This window comes from Rhinichthys klamathensis, unplaced genomic scaffold, assembly GCF_029890125.1.
Source record: "Rhinichthys klamathensis goyatoka isolate OS25496 unplaced genomic scaffold, OSU_Roscu_1.1 h1tg000040l_1, whole genome shotgun sequence".
NCBI lineage: Eukaryota > Metazoa > Chordata > Actinopteri > Cypriniformes > Leuciscidae > Rhinichthys > Rhinichthys klamathensis.
This window is the reverse complement of record NW_026606587.1, coordinates 2,578,018-2,594,777: the sequence shown is the minus strand read 5'-3', so window position 1 is coordinate 2,594,777 and position 16,760 is coordinate 2,578,018. Positions and strand designations below refer to the sequence as shown.

Sequence of the window (16,760 nt, the reverse complement as noted above, 5' to 3'; positions counted from 1 at the left end):
TGTCAACTTTCTTGGTCGAGTTACACTACCCGTGTATTTTAAAATATATGTTTTTACTGCATGTATTAATATTTGAGCAATACAAGTGTACCTTGATAATTCCTGTTAGTTCATAGTACATTAGCTAAGGTAATAACAGATCAAATAAATTAAAACTCAATTTAAAATGTATTAGTAAATGTTGAAATTAACAAACTAACAATGATTAACACTTCTACAACATTTATTGACCTTAGTTAATGCTAAAAATGGAGTCTTATTGTAAAGTGTTGCCATTTCATATAAATCCAAAGAGTCATGCTTAAATATGGCCATGTGTAAATATATGCAAAGGCCAGAGCATTAAAATTACATAAATGTAGACATTAAATGTATAGTCTCTCACTTTATTTGCTTCTATCTTAGAACACTTGATTATTATCTAATCAAAATAGCAATATATTGTAGTGATAAAAAAATCAGAAGCATTCGATTTCAGTTTTATTTGTTTCTGTCGGCTGCATGAACATATCAATGAAAGCAATCACGTCATTAGCTTTAAATATGCAATTTGCTTGCTATTGAATGCATAAAAGTGACCATCTGGATGTAAATAGATGGTAACAATTGCGACATAAAACCTTTGGGTCAGGTTTGCGTGTTTCTTTGTCACCGGAAAAACTATTGGTGTGGATTTCTGCCAATAACGATAGTTCCACAATCAAATATCGGTACCGATTTATATCGGCAAAACCGAGGAATTGGTCGACCTCTACTTAAAATACAAATCACTCTGTAAATAAAACTTGCCAACATCTGTGTATACAAGAGACTGAATGATGACTGAACAGACTAAAGCTGACTATCTGTAAATGTGCAGTGAAGCCTGAAGCTGAACTGCCCGAACCTCCAGTGGAGCCTACCGCTGAACCTCCAGTGAAGCCTGCCGGTGACCCGCCCAAGCCTCCAGTGAAGCCTGCGGGTGTTCCACCTGAGCCTCCAGTGAAGCATGTCGGCGAACTGCCCAAGCCACCAGTGACACCTGCTGCTAAACTGCATGAGCCTCCATTGCAGCCTGTCGGTGAACTGCCCGAGCCTCCAGTGGAGCCTAGCACCAAACTGCCGAAGCAACCAGTGACGCCTGCTGCCGAGCCTCCCGTGAAGCCTGCCACTGAACTGCTAAAGCCACCTGTGACTCCTGCCGCAGAGCCTCCCGAGGAGCCTGTCGGCAAACTGCCTGAGCCTCCAGTGGAGCCTGCCACCGAACTGCCCAAGCCACCAGTGACAGCTGCCGCCAAGCCTCCATTGAAACCGGTTGGTGAACTGTCCAAGCCTCCAGTGACGCCTGCTGCTGAACTGCCTGAGCCTCCAGTGAATCCTGGCACCGAACTTTCCCAGCCACCAGTGATGCCTGCCGCCCAGCCTCTAGTGAAGCCCCTCGACAAACTGCCCAAGCCACCAGTGACACCTGCTGCTGAACTGCCTGAGCCTCCAGTGAAGCCTGCCACTGAACTGCTCAAGCCACCAGTGAAGCCTACCATTGAATTTCTCAAGCCACCAGTGACTCCTGCCGCAGAGCCTCCAGTGAAGCCTGTCGACGAACTGCCCGAACCTCCAGTTAAGCCTGACACCGAACTGCCCAAGCCACCAGTGACCCCTGCTGCCGAGCCTCCCGTGAAGCCTGTTGAAGAACTGCCCAAGCCACCAGTGACTCCTGCTTCTGAACTGCCTCAGCCTCAAGTGAAACCTGCCACTGAACTGCCAGAGCCACCAGTGATGCTGGCTGCTGAGCCTCCATTGAAACCTGTTGGCGAACTGCCCAAGCCTCCAGTGAAGACTGGCACCGAACTGCCCAAGCCACCAGTGACGCCTGCCATCGAGCCTCCCGTGAAGCCTGTCACTGAACTGCCCAAGCCACCAGTGACGCCTGCCATCGAGCCTCCCGTGAAGCCTGTCACTGAACTGCCCAAGCCATTGGTGACGCCTGTCGGCGAACTGGCCAAACCACCAGTGATGCCTGCTGCTGAACTGCCTGAGCCTCCAATGAAGCCTGCCACTGAACTGCCCAAGTCACCAGAGGCACCTGCCGCCAAGCCTCCATTGATGCCTGCCACCGAACTGTCCAAACCACCAGTGACGCCTGCTGCTGAGCCTCCCGTAAAGCCTGTCGGTGAACCAGCCAAGCCTCCAGTGAAGCCTTCCACCGAACTGCTCAAGCCACCAGTGACGACTGCCGCTGAACTTCCTCCATTGAAGCCTGCCACCGAACTGCCCAAGCCACCAGTGATGCCTGCCGCTGAACTGCCTCCATTGAAACCTGTTGGCGAACTAACCAAGCCACCAGTTATTCCTGCCACCGAGCCTCCATTGAAGCCTCTCGGCGAACTGCCCAAGCCACCAGTGACGCCTGCCGCTGAACTTCCCGAACCTTCAGTAAAGACTGGCAGCAAACTGCCCCAGCCACCAGTGACGCCTGCCGCCGAGCCTCCCGTGAAGCCTGACACCGAACTGTCCAAGCCACCAGTGACGCCTGCCGCTAAACTGCCCGAACCTCCAGTGAAGACTGGTAGTGTACTGCCCAAGCCACCAGTGACACCTGCTGCTGAACTGCCTGAGCCTCCAGTGACGCCTGCCGCCGAGCCTCCCGTAAAGCCTGACACCGAACTGTCCAAGCCACCAGTGACACCTGCTGCTGAACTGCCTGAGCCTCCAGTGAAGCCTACCATCAAACAGCCCGAACCTCTAGTGAAGCCTGCCACAGAACTGTCTAAGCCACCAGTGACGCCTGCTGCTGAGCCTCTATTGAAACCTGTTGTTGAACTGCCCAAGCCACCAGCGACGCCTGCCTCTGAACTGCCTCCATTGAAGCCTGCCAGTGAACTGCCCAAGCCTCCAGTGACGCCTACCGCCGAGCCTCTCGTGAAGCCTGTCGGCGAACCCAAGCCTCCAGTGAAGCCTGCCAGCGAACTGCCGAAGCCACCAGTGACGCCTGCCGCAGAGCCTCCATTGAAGCCTGTCGGCGAACTGCCCAAGCCACCAGTGACGCCTGCTGCCGAGCCTCCATTGAAGCCTGCCGGCGAACTGCCCGAACCTCCAGTGAAGACTGGTAGTGTACTGCCCAAGCCACCAGTGACAACTGCTGCTGAACTGCCTGAGCCTCCAGTGACTCCTGCCGCAGAGCCTCCCGTGAAGCCTGTCGGTGAACTGCCCGAAACTCCAGTGAAGCCTGCCAGCGAACTGCCGAAGCCACCAGTGACGCCTGCCGCAGAGCCTCCATTGAAGCCTGTCGGCGAACTGCCCAAGCCACCAGTGACACCTGCTGCCGAGCCTCCATTGAAGCCTGCCGGCGAACTGCCCGAACCTCCAGTGAAGACTGGTAGTGTACTGCCCAAGCCACCAGTGACAACTGCTGCTGAACTGCCTGAGCCTCCAGTGACTCCTGCCGCAGAGCCTCCCGTGAAGCCTGTCGGTGAACTGCCCGAAACTCCAGTGAAGACTGGCAATGAACTGCCCAAGCCACCAGTGACACCTGCTGCTGAACTGCCTGAGCCTCCAGTGAAGCCTACCGTCAAACAGCCCGAACCTCTAGTGAAGCCTGCCACTGAACTGTCTAAGCCACCAGTGACGCCTGCTGCTGAGCCTCTATTGAAACCTGTTGGTGAACTGCCCAAGCCACCAGTGACACCTGCTGCTGAACTGCCTGAGCCTCCAGTGGCTCCTGCCACAGAGCCTCCCGTGAAGCCTGTCGGTGAACTGCCCAAGCCTTCAGTTAAGCCCGTCACCGAACTGCTCAAGCCACCAGTGACTCCTGCCGCAGAGCCTCCATTGAAACCTGTTGGTGAACTGCCCAAGACACCAGTGACGCCTGCCGCAGAGCCTCCATTGAAGCCTGTCGGTGAACTGCCCAAGCCAACAGTGACGCCTGCCGCCGAGCCTCCCGTGAAGCCTGTCGGTGAACCCGAGCCTCCAGTGAAGTCTGGCACTGAACTGTCTAAGCCACCAGTGACGCCTGCCGCAGAGCCTCCATTGAAGCCTGTCGGCGAACTACCCAAGCCACCAGTGACGCCTGCCGGCGAACTGCCTGAAACTCCAGTGAAGACTGGCACCGAACTGCCCAATCCACCAGTGACTCCTGCCACCGAGCCTCCATTGAAGCCTATCGGCAAACTGCCTAAGCCACCAGTGACACCTGCCGCAGAGCCTCCATTGAAGCCTGTCGGCGAACTGCCCGAGCCACCAGTGACGCCTGCTGCTGAACTTCCATTGAAGCCTGCCGGCGAACTGCCCGAACCTCCAGTGAAGCCTGTCGGTGAACTGCCCAAGACACCAGTGACTCCTGCTGCCGAGCCTCCATTGAAGCCTACCGGCGAACTGACCGAACCTCCAGTGAAGAATGGCAACGAACTGCCCAATCCACCAGTGACTCCTGCCACCGAGCCTCCATTCAAGCCTATCGGCAAACTGCCCAAGCCACCAGTGACACCTGCTGCTGAACTGCCTGAGCCTCCAGTGAAGCCTACCGTCAAACAGCCCGAACCTCTAGTGAAGCCTGCCACTGAACTGTCTAAGCCACAAGTGACGCCTGCTGCTGAGCCTCTATTGAAACCTGTTGGTGAACTGCCCAAGCCACGAGTGACACCTGCTGCTGAACTGCCTGAGCCTCCAGTGACTCCTGCCACAGAGCCTCCCGTGAAGCCTGTCGGTGAACTGCCCAAGCCTTCAGTTAAGCCCGTCACCGAACTGCTCAAGCCACCAGTGACTCCTGCTGCCGAGCCTCCATTGAAGCCTGTTGGTGAACTGCCCAAGCCACCAGTGACACCTGCTGCTGAACTGCCTGAGCCTCCAGTGACTCCTGCCACAGAGCCTCCCGTGAAGCCTGTTGGTGAACTGCCCAAGCCTTCAGTTAAGCCCGTCACCGAACTGCTCAAGCCACCAGTGACTCCTGCTGCTGAGCCTCCATGGAAACCTGTTGGCGAACTGCCCCAGCCTTCAGTTAAGCCCGTCACTGAACTGCTGAAGCCGCCAGTGTCTCCTGCCGCCGAGCCTCCATTGAAGCCTATCGGCAAACTGCCCAAGCCACCAGTGACACCTGGTGCTGAACTGCCTGAGCCTCCAGTGAAGCCTACCGTCAAACAGCCCGAACCTCTAGTGAAGCCTGTCACTGAACTGTCTAAGCCATCAGTGACGCCTGCTGCTGAGCCTCTATTGAAACCTGTTGGTGAACTGCCCAAGCCACGAGTGACACCTGCTGCTGAACTGCCTGAGCCTCCAGTGACTCCTGCCACAGAGCCTCCCGTGAAGCCTGTCGGTGAACTGCCCAAGCCTTCAGTTAAGCCCGTCACCGAACTGCTCAAGCCACCAGTGACTCCTGCTGCTGAGCCTCCATGGAAACCTGTTGGCGAACTGCCCCAGCCTTCAGTTAAGCCCGTCACTGAACTGCTGAAGCCGCCAGTGTCTCCTGCCGCCGAGCCTCCATTGAAGCCTATCGGCAAACTGCCCAAGCCACCAGTGACACCTGGTGCTGAACTGCCTGAGCCTCCAGTGAAGCCTACCGTCAAACAGCCCGAACCTCTAGTGAAGCCTGTCACTGAACTGTCTAAGCCATCAGTGACGCCTGCTGCTGAGCCTGCATTGAAACCTGTTGGTGAACTGCCCAAGACACCAGTGACACCTGCCGCAGAGCCTCCATTGAAGCCTGTCGGCGAACTGCCCAAGCCAACAGTGACGCCTGCCGCCGAGCCTCCCGTGAAGCCTGACGGTGAACCCGAGCCTCCAGTGAAGTCTGGCACTGAACTGTCTAAGCCACCAGTGACGCCTGCTGCTGAGCCTCCATTGAAACCTGTTGGTGAACTGCCCAAGCCACCAGCGACGCCTGCCTCTGAACTGCCTCCATTGAAGCCTGCCAGTGAACTGGCCGAACCTCCAGTGAATACTGGCAGCGAACTGCCCGAGCCACCAGTCACGCCTACCGTCGAGCCTCCCGTGAAGCCTGTCGGCGAACCCAAGCCTCCAGTGAAGCCTGACACCGAACTGCCCACGCCACCAGTGACGCCTGCCGGCAAACTGCCTGAAACTCCAGTGAAGACTGGCACCGAACTGCCCAATCCACCAGTGACTCCTGCCACCGAGCCTCCATTGAAGCCTATCGGCAAACTGCCCAAGCCACCAGTGACGCCTGCCGCTGAACTGCCTCCATTGAATCCTGCCAGCGAACTGCCAAAGCCACCAGTGACACCTGCCGCAGAGCCTCCATTGAAGCCTGTCGGCGAACTGCCCGAGCCACCAGTGACGCCTGCCGGCGAACTGCCTGAAACTCCAGTGAAGACTGGCACCGAACTGCCTAATCCACCAGTGACTCCTGCCACCGAGCCTCCATTGAAGCCTATCGGCAAACTGCCCAAGCCACCAGTGACGCCTGCCGCTGAACTGCCTCCATTGAATCCTGCCAGCGAACTGCCAAAGCCACCAGTGACACCTGCCGCAGAGCCTCCATTGAAGCCTGCCGGCGAACTGCCCGAACCTCCAGTGAAGCCTGTCGGTGAACTGCCCAAGACACCAGTGACTCCTGCTGCCGAGCCTCCATTGAAGCCTGCCGGCGAACTGCCCGAACCTCCAGTGAAGACTGGCAACGAACTGCCCTATCCACCAGTGACTCCTGCCACCGAGCCTCTATTGAAGCCTATCGGCAAACTGCCCAAGCCACCAGTGACACCTGCTGCTGAACTGCCTGAGCCTCCAGTGAAGCCTACCGTCAAACAGCCCGAACCTCTAGTGAAGCCTGCCACTGAACTGTCTAAGCCACCAGTGATGCCTGCTGCTGAGCCTCTATTGAAACCTGTTGGTGAACTGCCCAAGCCACCAGTGACACCTGCTGCTGAACTGCCTGAGCCTCCAGTGACTCCTGCCGCAGAGCCTCCCGTGAAGCCTGTCGGTGAACTGCCCAAGCCTTCAGTTAAGCCCGTCCCCGAACTAGTTAAGCCCGTCACCGAACTGCTCAAGCCACCAGTGACTCCTGCCGCCGAGCCTCCATTGAAGCCTGTCGGTGAACTGCCCAAGACACCAGTGACTCCTGCTGCCGAGCCTCCATTGAAGCCTGCCGGCGAACTGCCCGAACCTCCAGTGACTCCTGCCACCGAGCCTCCATTGAAGCCTATCGGCAAACTGCCTAAGCCACCAGTGACGCCTGCCGCTGAACTGCCTCCATTGAATCCTGCCAGCGAACTGCCCAAGCCACCAGTGACACCTGCCGCAGAGCCTCCATTGAAGCCTGTCGGCGAACTGCCCGAGCCACCAGTGACGCCTGCCGGCGAACTGCCTGAAACTCCAGTGAAGACTGGCACCGAACTGCCCAATCCACCAGTGACTCCTGCCACCGAGCCTCCATTAAAGCCTGTCGGCGAACTGCCCGAGCCACCAGTGACGCCTGCTGCTGAACTTCCATTGAAGCCTGCCGGCGAACTGCCCGAACCTCCAGTGAAGCCTGCTGCTGAACTTCCATTGAAGCCTGCCGGCAAACTGCCCGAACCTCCAGTGAAGCCTGTGGGTGAACTGCCCAAGACACCAGTGACTCCTGCTGCCGAGCCTCCATTGAAGCCTGCCGGCGAACTGCCCGAACCTCCAGTGACTCCTGCCACCGAGCCTCCATTGAAGCCTATCGGCAAACTGCCCAAGCCACCAGTGACACCTGCTGCTGAACTGCCTGAGCCTCCAGTGAAGCCTACCGTCAAACAGCCCGAACCTCTAGTGAAGCCTGCCACTGAACTGTCTAAGCCACCAGTGACGCCTGCTGCTGAGCCTCTATTGAAACCTGTTGGTGAACTGCCCAAGCCACCAGTGACACCTGCTGCTGAACTGCCTGAGCCTCCAGTGACTCCTGCCGCAGAGCCTCCCGTGAAGCCTGTCGGTGAACTGCCCAAGCCTTCAGTTAAGCCCGTCACCGAACTAGTTAAGCCCGTCACCGAACTGCTCAAGCCACCAGTGACTCCTGCCGCCGAGCCTCCATTGAAGCCTGTCGGCGAACTGCCCAAGACACCAGTGACCCCTGCCTCTGAACTGCCTCCATTGAAGCCTGCCAGTGAACTGGCCGAACCTCCAGTGAATACTGGCAGCGAACTGCCCAAGCCACCATTGACTCCTGCCGCCGAGCCTCCATTGAAGCCTGTCGGCGAACTGCCCAAGACACCAGTGACGCCTGCCGCAGAGCCTCCATTGAAGCCTGTCAGCGAACTGCCCAAGCCAACAGTGACGCCTGCCGCCGAGCCTCCCGTGAAGCCTGTCGGTGAACCCGAGCCTCCAGTGAAGTCTGGCACTGAACTGCTCAAGCCAACAGTGATGCCTGCTGCTGAGCCTCCATTAAAACCTGTTGGCGATCTGCTCAAGCCACCAGTGACACCTGCTGCTGAACTGCCTCTGCCTCCAGTGAAGCCTACCGTCAAACTGTCCAAACCTCTAGTGAAGCTTGTCACTGAACTGTCTAAGCCACCAGTGACGCCTGCCGCAGAGCCTCCATTGAAACCTGTCAGCGAACTGCCCAAGCCAACAGTGACGCCTGCCGCCGAGCCTCCCGTGAAGCCTGTCGGTGATCCGGAGCCTCCAGTGATGTCTGGCACTGAACTGTCTAAGCCACCAGTGACGCCTGCTGCTGAGCCTCCATTGAAGCCTCTCGGCGAACTACCCAAGCCATCAGTGACGCCTGTCGCTGAACTGCCTCCATTGAAGCCTACCAGCAAACTGCCTGAACCTCCAGTGAAGACTGGCAGTGAACTGCCCAAGGCACCAGGGATGCTGGCTGCTGAGCCTCCATTGAAACCTGTTGGCGAACTGCCCAAGCCACCAGTGACGCCTGCCGCTGAACTGCCCCCATTGAAGCCTGCTGGCGAACTGCCCGAACCTTCAGTGAAGTCTGGCACCGAACTGCCCAAGCCACCAGTGACTCCTGCTGCTGAGCCTCCATTGAAACCTGGCACCGAACTGCCCAAGCCACCAGTGACTCCTGCTGCTGAGCCTCCATTGAAACCTGGTAGTGAACTGCCCAAGCCACCAGTGACTCCTGCTGCTGAGCCTCCATTGAAACCTGGCAGTGAACTGCCCAAGCCACCAGTGACTCCTGCTGCTGAGCCTCCATTGAAACCTGGTAGTGAACTGCCCAAGCCACCAGTGACGCCTGCTGCTGAACTATCTCCATTGAAGCCTGCAGGCAAACTGCCCGAACCTCCAGTGAAGTCTGGCACCGAACTGCCCAAGCCACCAGTGACTCCTGCTGCTGAGCCTCCATTGAAACCTGGTAGTGAACTGCCCAAGCCACCAGTGACTCCTGCTGCTGAGCCTCCATTGAAACCTGGTAGTGAACTGCCCAAGCCACCAGTGACGCCTGCTGCTGAACTATCTCCATTGAAGCCTACAGGCAAACTGCCCGAACCTCCAGTGGAGTCTGGCACCGAACTGCCCCAGCCACCAGTGATGCCTGCTGCTGAGCCTCCCGTGAAGCCTGTCGGCGAACCCAAGCCTCCATTGAAGCCTGACACCGAACTGCCCAAGCCACCAGTGACGCCTGCCACTGAACTGCCTGAACCCCCAGTGAAGACTGGCAGCGAACTGCCCAAGCCACCAGTGACACCTGCCGCAGAGCCTGCAGTGAAGCCTGTCGGCGAACCCAAGCCTCCATTGAAGCTTGACACCGAACTGCCCAAGCCACCAGTGACACCTGCCACTGAACTGCCTGGACCCCCAGTGAAGACTGGCAGCGAACTGCCCAAGCCTTTCGTCAAACTTCCCAAGCCACCAGTGACACCTGCCACTGAACTGCCTGGACCCCCAGTGAAGACTGGCAGCGAACTGCCCAAGCCTTTCGTCAAACTTCCCAAGCCACCAGTGAAGCCTGCCGCCGAGCCTCCATTGAAATCTGTCCGCGAACCGCCCGAGGCTCCAGTGACACCTGCCGCCGAACCCCCTAAGCTTCCAGTGACGCTTTGTGCTGAACTGTTCAAGCCTCCAGTGAAGCCTGCCCCCAAGCCTTCAGTGATGCTTGCGACCATACTGCTCAAGCCTCCAGTGAAGCCTGCCCTGAAGTCTCTGGTGAAGCCTGCCCCGAAGTCTCCAGTGAAGCTTACCGTTAAACGCCCGAAGCCTCCAGTAACACTTACCGCTGAACTGCCCAACCCTCCAGTGAAGCCTGCCACCATATTGCTCAAGCCTCCAGTGAAGCTTGCCGCCGAACACCCTAAGCCTCCAGTGATGCTTACTGCTGAACTGCCCAAGCCTCCAGTGAAGCCTGCCCCCAAGCTTCCAGTGATGCTTGCCAACATACTGCTCAAGCCTCCAGTGAAGCCTGCCCCGAAGCTTGCTGCTGAACTGCCCAAGCCTCCAGTGAAGCCTGCCCCCAAGCCTCCAGTGATGCTTGCCAACATACTGCTCAAGCCTCCAGTGAAGCCTGCCCCGAAGCTTACTGCTGAACTGCCCAAGCCTCCAGTGAAGCCTCCCCCCAAGCCTCCAGTGAAGCTTTCTGCTGAACCCCCCAAGCCTCCAGTGAAGCTTTCTGCTGAACCCCCCAAGCCTCCAGTGAAGCTTTCTGCTGAACCCCCCAAGCCTCCAGTGAAGCTTTCTGCTGAACCCCCCAAGCCTCCAGTGAAGCTTTCTGCTGAACCCCCCAAGCCTCCAGTGAAGCTTTCTGCTGAACCCCCCAAGCCTCCAGTGAAGCTTTCTGCTGAACCCCCCAAGCCTCCAGTGAAGCTTTCTGCCAAACCTCCCAAGTCTTCAGTGAAGCCTACCCCCAAGCCTCCAGTGAAGCTTGCTGCCGAATCCCCCAAGCCTCCAGTGAAGCTGGCCACCGAACCTCCCAAGCCTCCACTGAAGTCTGCCCCCAAGCCTCCAGTGAAGCTTGCTGCCGAATCCCCCAAGCCTCCAGTGAAGCTGGCCACCGAACCTCCCAAGCCTCCACTGAAGTCTGCCCCCAAGCCTCCAGTGAAGCTTGCTGCCGAATCCCCCAAGCCTCCAGTGAAGCTGACCACCGAACTGCCAAAACCTCCAGTGAAGCTTGTTGGCAACCCCCCCAAGCCTCTATTGAAGCTTGCCGCCAGACTATTCAAGCCTCCATTGAAGACTGCCACTAAGCCTCCAGGGAAGCTTGCCGCCGAACCGGCCATGCCTCCAGTGAAGCTTGGCACCGAACCGCCCAATCCTCCAGTGAAGCTTGCTGGTGAACCGCCCAATCCTTCAGTGAAACTTTCTACCGAATCGCCCAATCCTCCAGTGAAGCTTGCCGGTGAACCCCCCAAGCCTCTAGTGAAGCTTGCTGCCAAACTGTTCAAGCCTCCATTGAAAACTGCCCCTAAGCCTCCAGGGAAGCTTGCCGCCGAACCCCCCAAGACTACAGGGAAGCTTGCCACGGAACCGCCCAAGCCTCCAGTGAAGCTTGCCACTGAACCCCCCAAGCCTCCATTGAAGCCTGCCCCCAAGCCTCCAGTAAAGCTTGCCGCCGAACCCTCCAAGACTCTAGGGAAGCTTACCGCTGAACCGCCCGTGTCTCCAGTTAAGTTTGCCCCCAATCCTCCAGTGAAGCTTGCTGGTGAACCCCGCAAGCCTCTATTGAAGCTTGCCTCCAAACTGTTCAAGCCTACATTGAAGCCTGCCTCCAGTGAAGCTTTCCACTGATCTGCCCAAGCCCATTTTGCATAGCACATACCCTACTGGCGTTCTTCTACTGAACAATTCAGTGCTTTATTCATATACCATGGTTTCCCTGTTGTCACCAAATAAATCTGTTTAATAAGATCCCTTTCTCTGTGGGGCTTATTTTTCCCATGAAAAAAATATGTATTGAAGAGTGTGTGTTTTTGGTATGCCAGGGTTCCCCAAGACCCAAACATTCAAAACGTCTTGCAACGAAATGCCTCTGTTTCCATTCTCACCAGGAGCTTGGCAGAAAAAGGTTCAAATCAATTATGAGCCAAAAACATGACCGTGATGGGAAAGCTTTGAACCAAGCAACCAGAAATTAAATGTAGGGTGATGCTAATGTGTGAAGAGCAATTTAGTTATGTTGTCAATAAGCAAGTCATGAAGTAACCAAAAAGTGCCGCTAAGTTACATAATGTTAACTGGGAACGATTTTCATGCAGGTATGCTATTCATTATATTCACTGGGAGCAGTTTTCATAGGTTTCATTAACCAGATAGTGTTCCAATGTACCATCCACAGTACACTAAATAGTTTTGCGCGGTAACTTCGCGACATGCAACAACTCAAATTGAAAGCTAAACATGTCACATATCTTTGGAAAGCTGAGATTCGAACGATCTAAGCCATTTTAAAATACATTTAACACAGCAGGTACAATCATAGTCTTTGTCAGACCATCAACAACCAAATAATCTACTACAAATATGAAGTCACCTATAAAGCCTCCTGTTAGTCCACTGATCCATAACATTACTACAAAAATGGTTTTGTTACACTAGCTGCGTTTACATGGACCCTTATAATCGGATTGACGGCTCAATCGGACTAAAAAACCTTCATGTAAACACCTTAATCGATCCGATTGAGCTCGATCCGATTGAGCTCGATCCGATTGAAATTTCGATCGGATTGAAAGGGGTGGTTGGTTTACTCCTCTTTTAATCCGATCGAGAGAACATATAAACACTTGATCGGATTGAAAACCGAAACTAAAAGGACTGCGCGTGTGCAATGACGTTGAAATAGCGTAATGACGTATGACGCACAGAACGAGCTGTTCTTCCTGTTGAATAAAGTGAATATAAATGAGTGTTCCGTTATTAAAAAATTCTCATTTCACGCAGCGTCTGTGAAGTGAAGCAGGACAACGTCCCACCAGTGCTTGTTTCAGATTATCATCCATGGACGACTGGTTTTGGGCGCAGGGTTTTACTGCGTGATCAATATAAGCAGCACGGCAAAACGGTTCATGCTCATCGTCTCCAAATCATGACCAGAGACAGATAAATATTAAGTCTGCTGTTTAAAAAAAATAAAGAACCAATAGAGGAGAGTGCGCGAACAGCGGCATATTCGTGCAGTAGTGTGCGCATGTCAAACAATCAATTCCGATTTGAATCTTGTGACATATAAATGCACACATCAACCCAATTACTTTATTTATCGTTCATGTAAACACCACGTTCGGATTGATCAATCGGATTGATTTCATTCCGATTGAACCATGTAAACGCAGCTACTGTAAAGGGTCCAGACAATCCAATTCGGTTAAATATTTAGTTCATAACATATATCTTATATATCTTTAAACATCCACGGAATATAGTAGTATCATTTCAAGTTAGCCGACAGAGCCATCCCATCTTCGACGCATTCTGTTGGTGTAGATTTTCACATGTAAACATTACAGATTTTATGATGTCAAAATGGCCACTGATCCCTGAATTGTTGATTGACAGCTCATTTGAGCCAATCGGTTCATGCAAGAGATGTCACCAGACAGCAATACCCAAGCAGTGCCCAGTATGGGGGATGGTACCTCCCTCTCTTTGATGGACAGTAGATCGATCCACAGTTTGCAAATGACTGGCTTATCTGATAGCCAATGAACTTCTGAAAAGATTGATATGCAGTTTTAGTGGGACGAATCAACATATCGACCACAGAAGTCCGAGCGCAAAGTATCATGGTGACTCATGCGTCGTGCGTAAAGTGAATATATGGCATATAGTGACTCTTGGAGAGATGTTTTTGGGTGGGGAGACATCACTCTCGACAAGTAAGTGTTCTGTTGCAGCCGTGGAGCACGGTAAGTGGCGATCAAAAGTGTGGCTTTATTTCACCTTAAAAAGCCTGGGTCGGTACAGTGATTTTTATTCGACTTGAATAAATATATACGGTTTGCGTGTGTACGTAATTGGTCCAGTGGCAGAATTTTTGCCACGCACGTCACAGGTTTTGGGTTCTAATCCGCACTCGTATAGTTTTTTTTTTTTCTCATCAAAACAGAATGTGTTCATCAGTGGTTGTAGATCAAGCAGGGGGAACGTTTGTGTGCAATTTGTTTTGTGATTTCACTAGAACGAATTAGAGTCTCCGCAACGGATTGAAGCGCGCGTCCGAGAGAAGACTGCGCGAGCCATAAGAGAACACTGTATCCGCACCACTGATTGCAGCGGTAACGAGCACTTTGATCACTTGATTTAAAAAACACATTTTAGTGCTAGATAGCATTTTATTTAACAAAAGAACAAAATTAATGCTCTGATAGTTAACTGGAGAGGATTTATTTATTTGTATTGGTACATCCGTGCCACAAGATGTTTTTGGTGAGGACAATATCGACGAAAAAAAAGGTGGGGAAATGTCCCACCCGCAAATTACGCCTATGCCTGCATGGTGTACAAATTAACAAGGAGTGTAGCGTGTTCGACGTGCTGCGCAGGTCCACTGTCTCGTCCTCCTCGGGCAACCCTGCATGCACTAACCAATGTTAGTAACCTTACCTCGTCACAATCAGGTAAGTGATCGTAGTGTAACAAAGCGCTTGACCAAATTGCTAATTGTGGTGAACAACAACGTTACTGAAATTATTTTTTTCCCTCGTAGATGATGTAGCGTTATGCAAATTCCCCAAGCTAGTAGCAGTCCTAATATTACTGTTTATACATGTCCAGAGAGTCCATCACCCTGGCAAGTTCTGCAAATCTGTTCTGTCTGGTACAGAGGCATTCCTAATTTTCTCCCACATGGGCTGCAGCTCCCAAAGCTAAAACTCATTATTGAATCAAAACAAAATGTTCCATGACTCCACCCCTCAAAGAATCTGAATCGAGAATCGAAAAGAACCAAAATCTAAAGGAAGAATCGGAATCAGAATCGGTCAAATCAAAACGATGCCCAACCCTATATACTACTGAGGTATGCGTTTGTGTTCCTGCTAACTTCTGTTGTGTGTTTGCTGCGCTCATGCATGAGTGTATGTGTGTTTGGTGTGCTCATGCATGAGTGTATGTGTGTTTGGTGTTATGTGCACTCATGCACAGGTGTAAATGTATGTTTGTGTCCGTGTGTGTCTTTATGCACGGGTTTATATGCTTGTGTGTGTGTCCTTGTGTGTGTGTTCATGCACGGGTTTATGTGTTTGTGTGTGTGCGCTCACGCACTGGTGTATATGTCTGGTTGTTCGTGTGCATACGTTTCTGTTTACATGCGTGTGAGCATGTATAAAATAGTGGAATACATAAAAGATGTAAATGTTTTGTAAATTATTTCTTTCTTTGTTTTTTATATCACAGACAATCATCTGACATGGATTGCACAGCTGGCTATGATTAAACCGCTTGTTAAAAAAACACAACTTGATCCTACAGAATTAGTCAATTACAGGCCGATCTCGAATCTACCTTTTCTGTCAAAGATACTAGAAAAGGCAGTATCTTAACAACTATGTTCCTTTTTAGAAAGAAATATCTGCGAGGATTTTCAATCAGGATTTAGACTGTACCATAGTACTGAGACAGCTCTCATTAGAGTCACAAATGATTTCCTCTTATCATCCTATCGTGGTTGTATCTCTCTATTAGTGTTACTCGATCTTAGTGCTGCATTTGATACCATCGACCACAACATTCTTTTAAATAAACTTGAGAATTATGTTGCCATTAGTGGAAATGCATTAGCATGGTTTAAATCATACTTATCTGGCCGTTATCAGTTTGTAGGAGTAAATGAAGAGATGTCTTATCGATCACAAGTTCACTATGGTGTACCACAAGGCTCAGTACTAGGACCGTTGCTGTTCACTCTGTACATGCTACCATTGCACCATACCACATGCAATATCATTAGGAAGCATGGCAAACTTACCAATTCACAAAATTAACGGAATGCATAGCTGATATAAAAAAACTGGATGACTAGCAACTTCCTACTACTTAATTATGAAAAAAAGAGAGATTCTAATTATTGGACAAAAAACGTCCTCATGTAATAATCTAGAATACTGTCTAACACTTGATGGCTGCTCTGTCAAGTCTTCGTCGTCGGTTAGGAACCTGGGTGTGCTCTGATACCAACCTTTCATTTGAAAGTCACGTGTTAGCATCTGTAAAACCACATTTTTTTTATCTTAAAAATATATCTAAATTGCATCATATGCTCTCAATGAAAAATGTAGAACAATTAGTTCATGCGTTCATGACATCAAGGCTAGAGATTATTGTAATGCTATTATGGGTGGTTAGCCCAGTTCTGTCAACACTGCATTGGCTCCCTATTAAACATCGTATAAATTGTAAAATATTGCTGATCACTTACAAAGCACTGAATGGTTTTGCTCCCCAGTACTTGAGCGAGCTCTTAACTCATTATAGTCCTTCACGTCTATTGCGATCTCAAAATTCCGGCCAGTTGGTAATGCCTAGAATATCAAAATCGACTGCTGGCGGTAGATCCTTTTCCTATTTAGCACCAAAACTTTGGAACAATCTTCGAAACATTGTCCGGGAAGCAGACACACTCTGTCAGTTCAAATCTAGACTAAAAACACATCTCTTTGGCCTAGCATACACATAACACATTATAGACTTCTATAATTCAATTTAGGCTGCATAGTTTAGATCAGCCGGAACCGGGAACACTCCCCACAAATCCTGATGTACTTGTTACATCATAAGAAGGATGCCGTCCTTCTTGTTTTTTTCGAGGATTACCGCAGTCCGCCGTATCCAGGCCATATCCATATCTGATGCAGGACCTTGGCCTAGACACAGAGCTGGCCCGAGCCTTTTGGGGGCCCTAAACAGAATTTGATTTGGGGGCC

The 16,760-nt window shown here is 52.2% G+C and overlaps 1 protein-coding gene across 1 annotated transcript in view; it reads right to left on the bottom strand.

Moving 5' to 3' along the window:
* si:dkeyp-14d3.1 (transmembrane protein 132C) overlaps positions 1–16,760 on the bottom strand; it is a 433,321-nt gene that overhangs the window by 250,399 nt on the left and 166,162 nt on the right. The window lies entirely within an intron of this gene.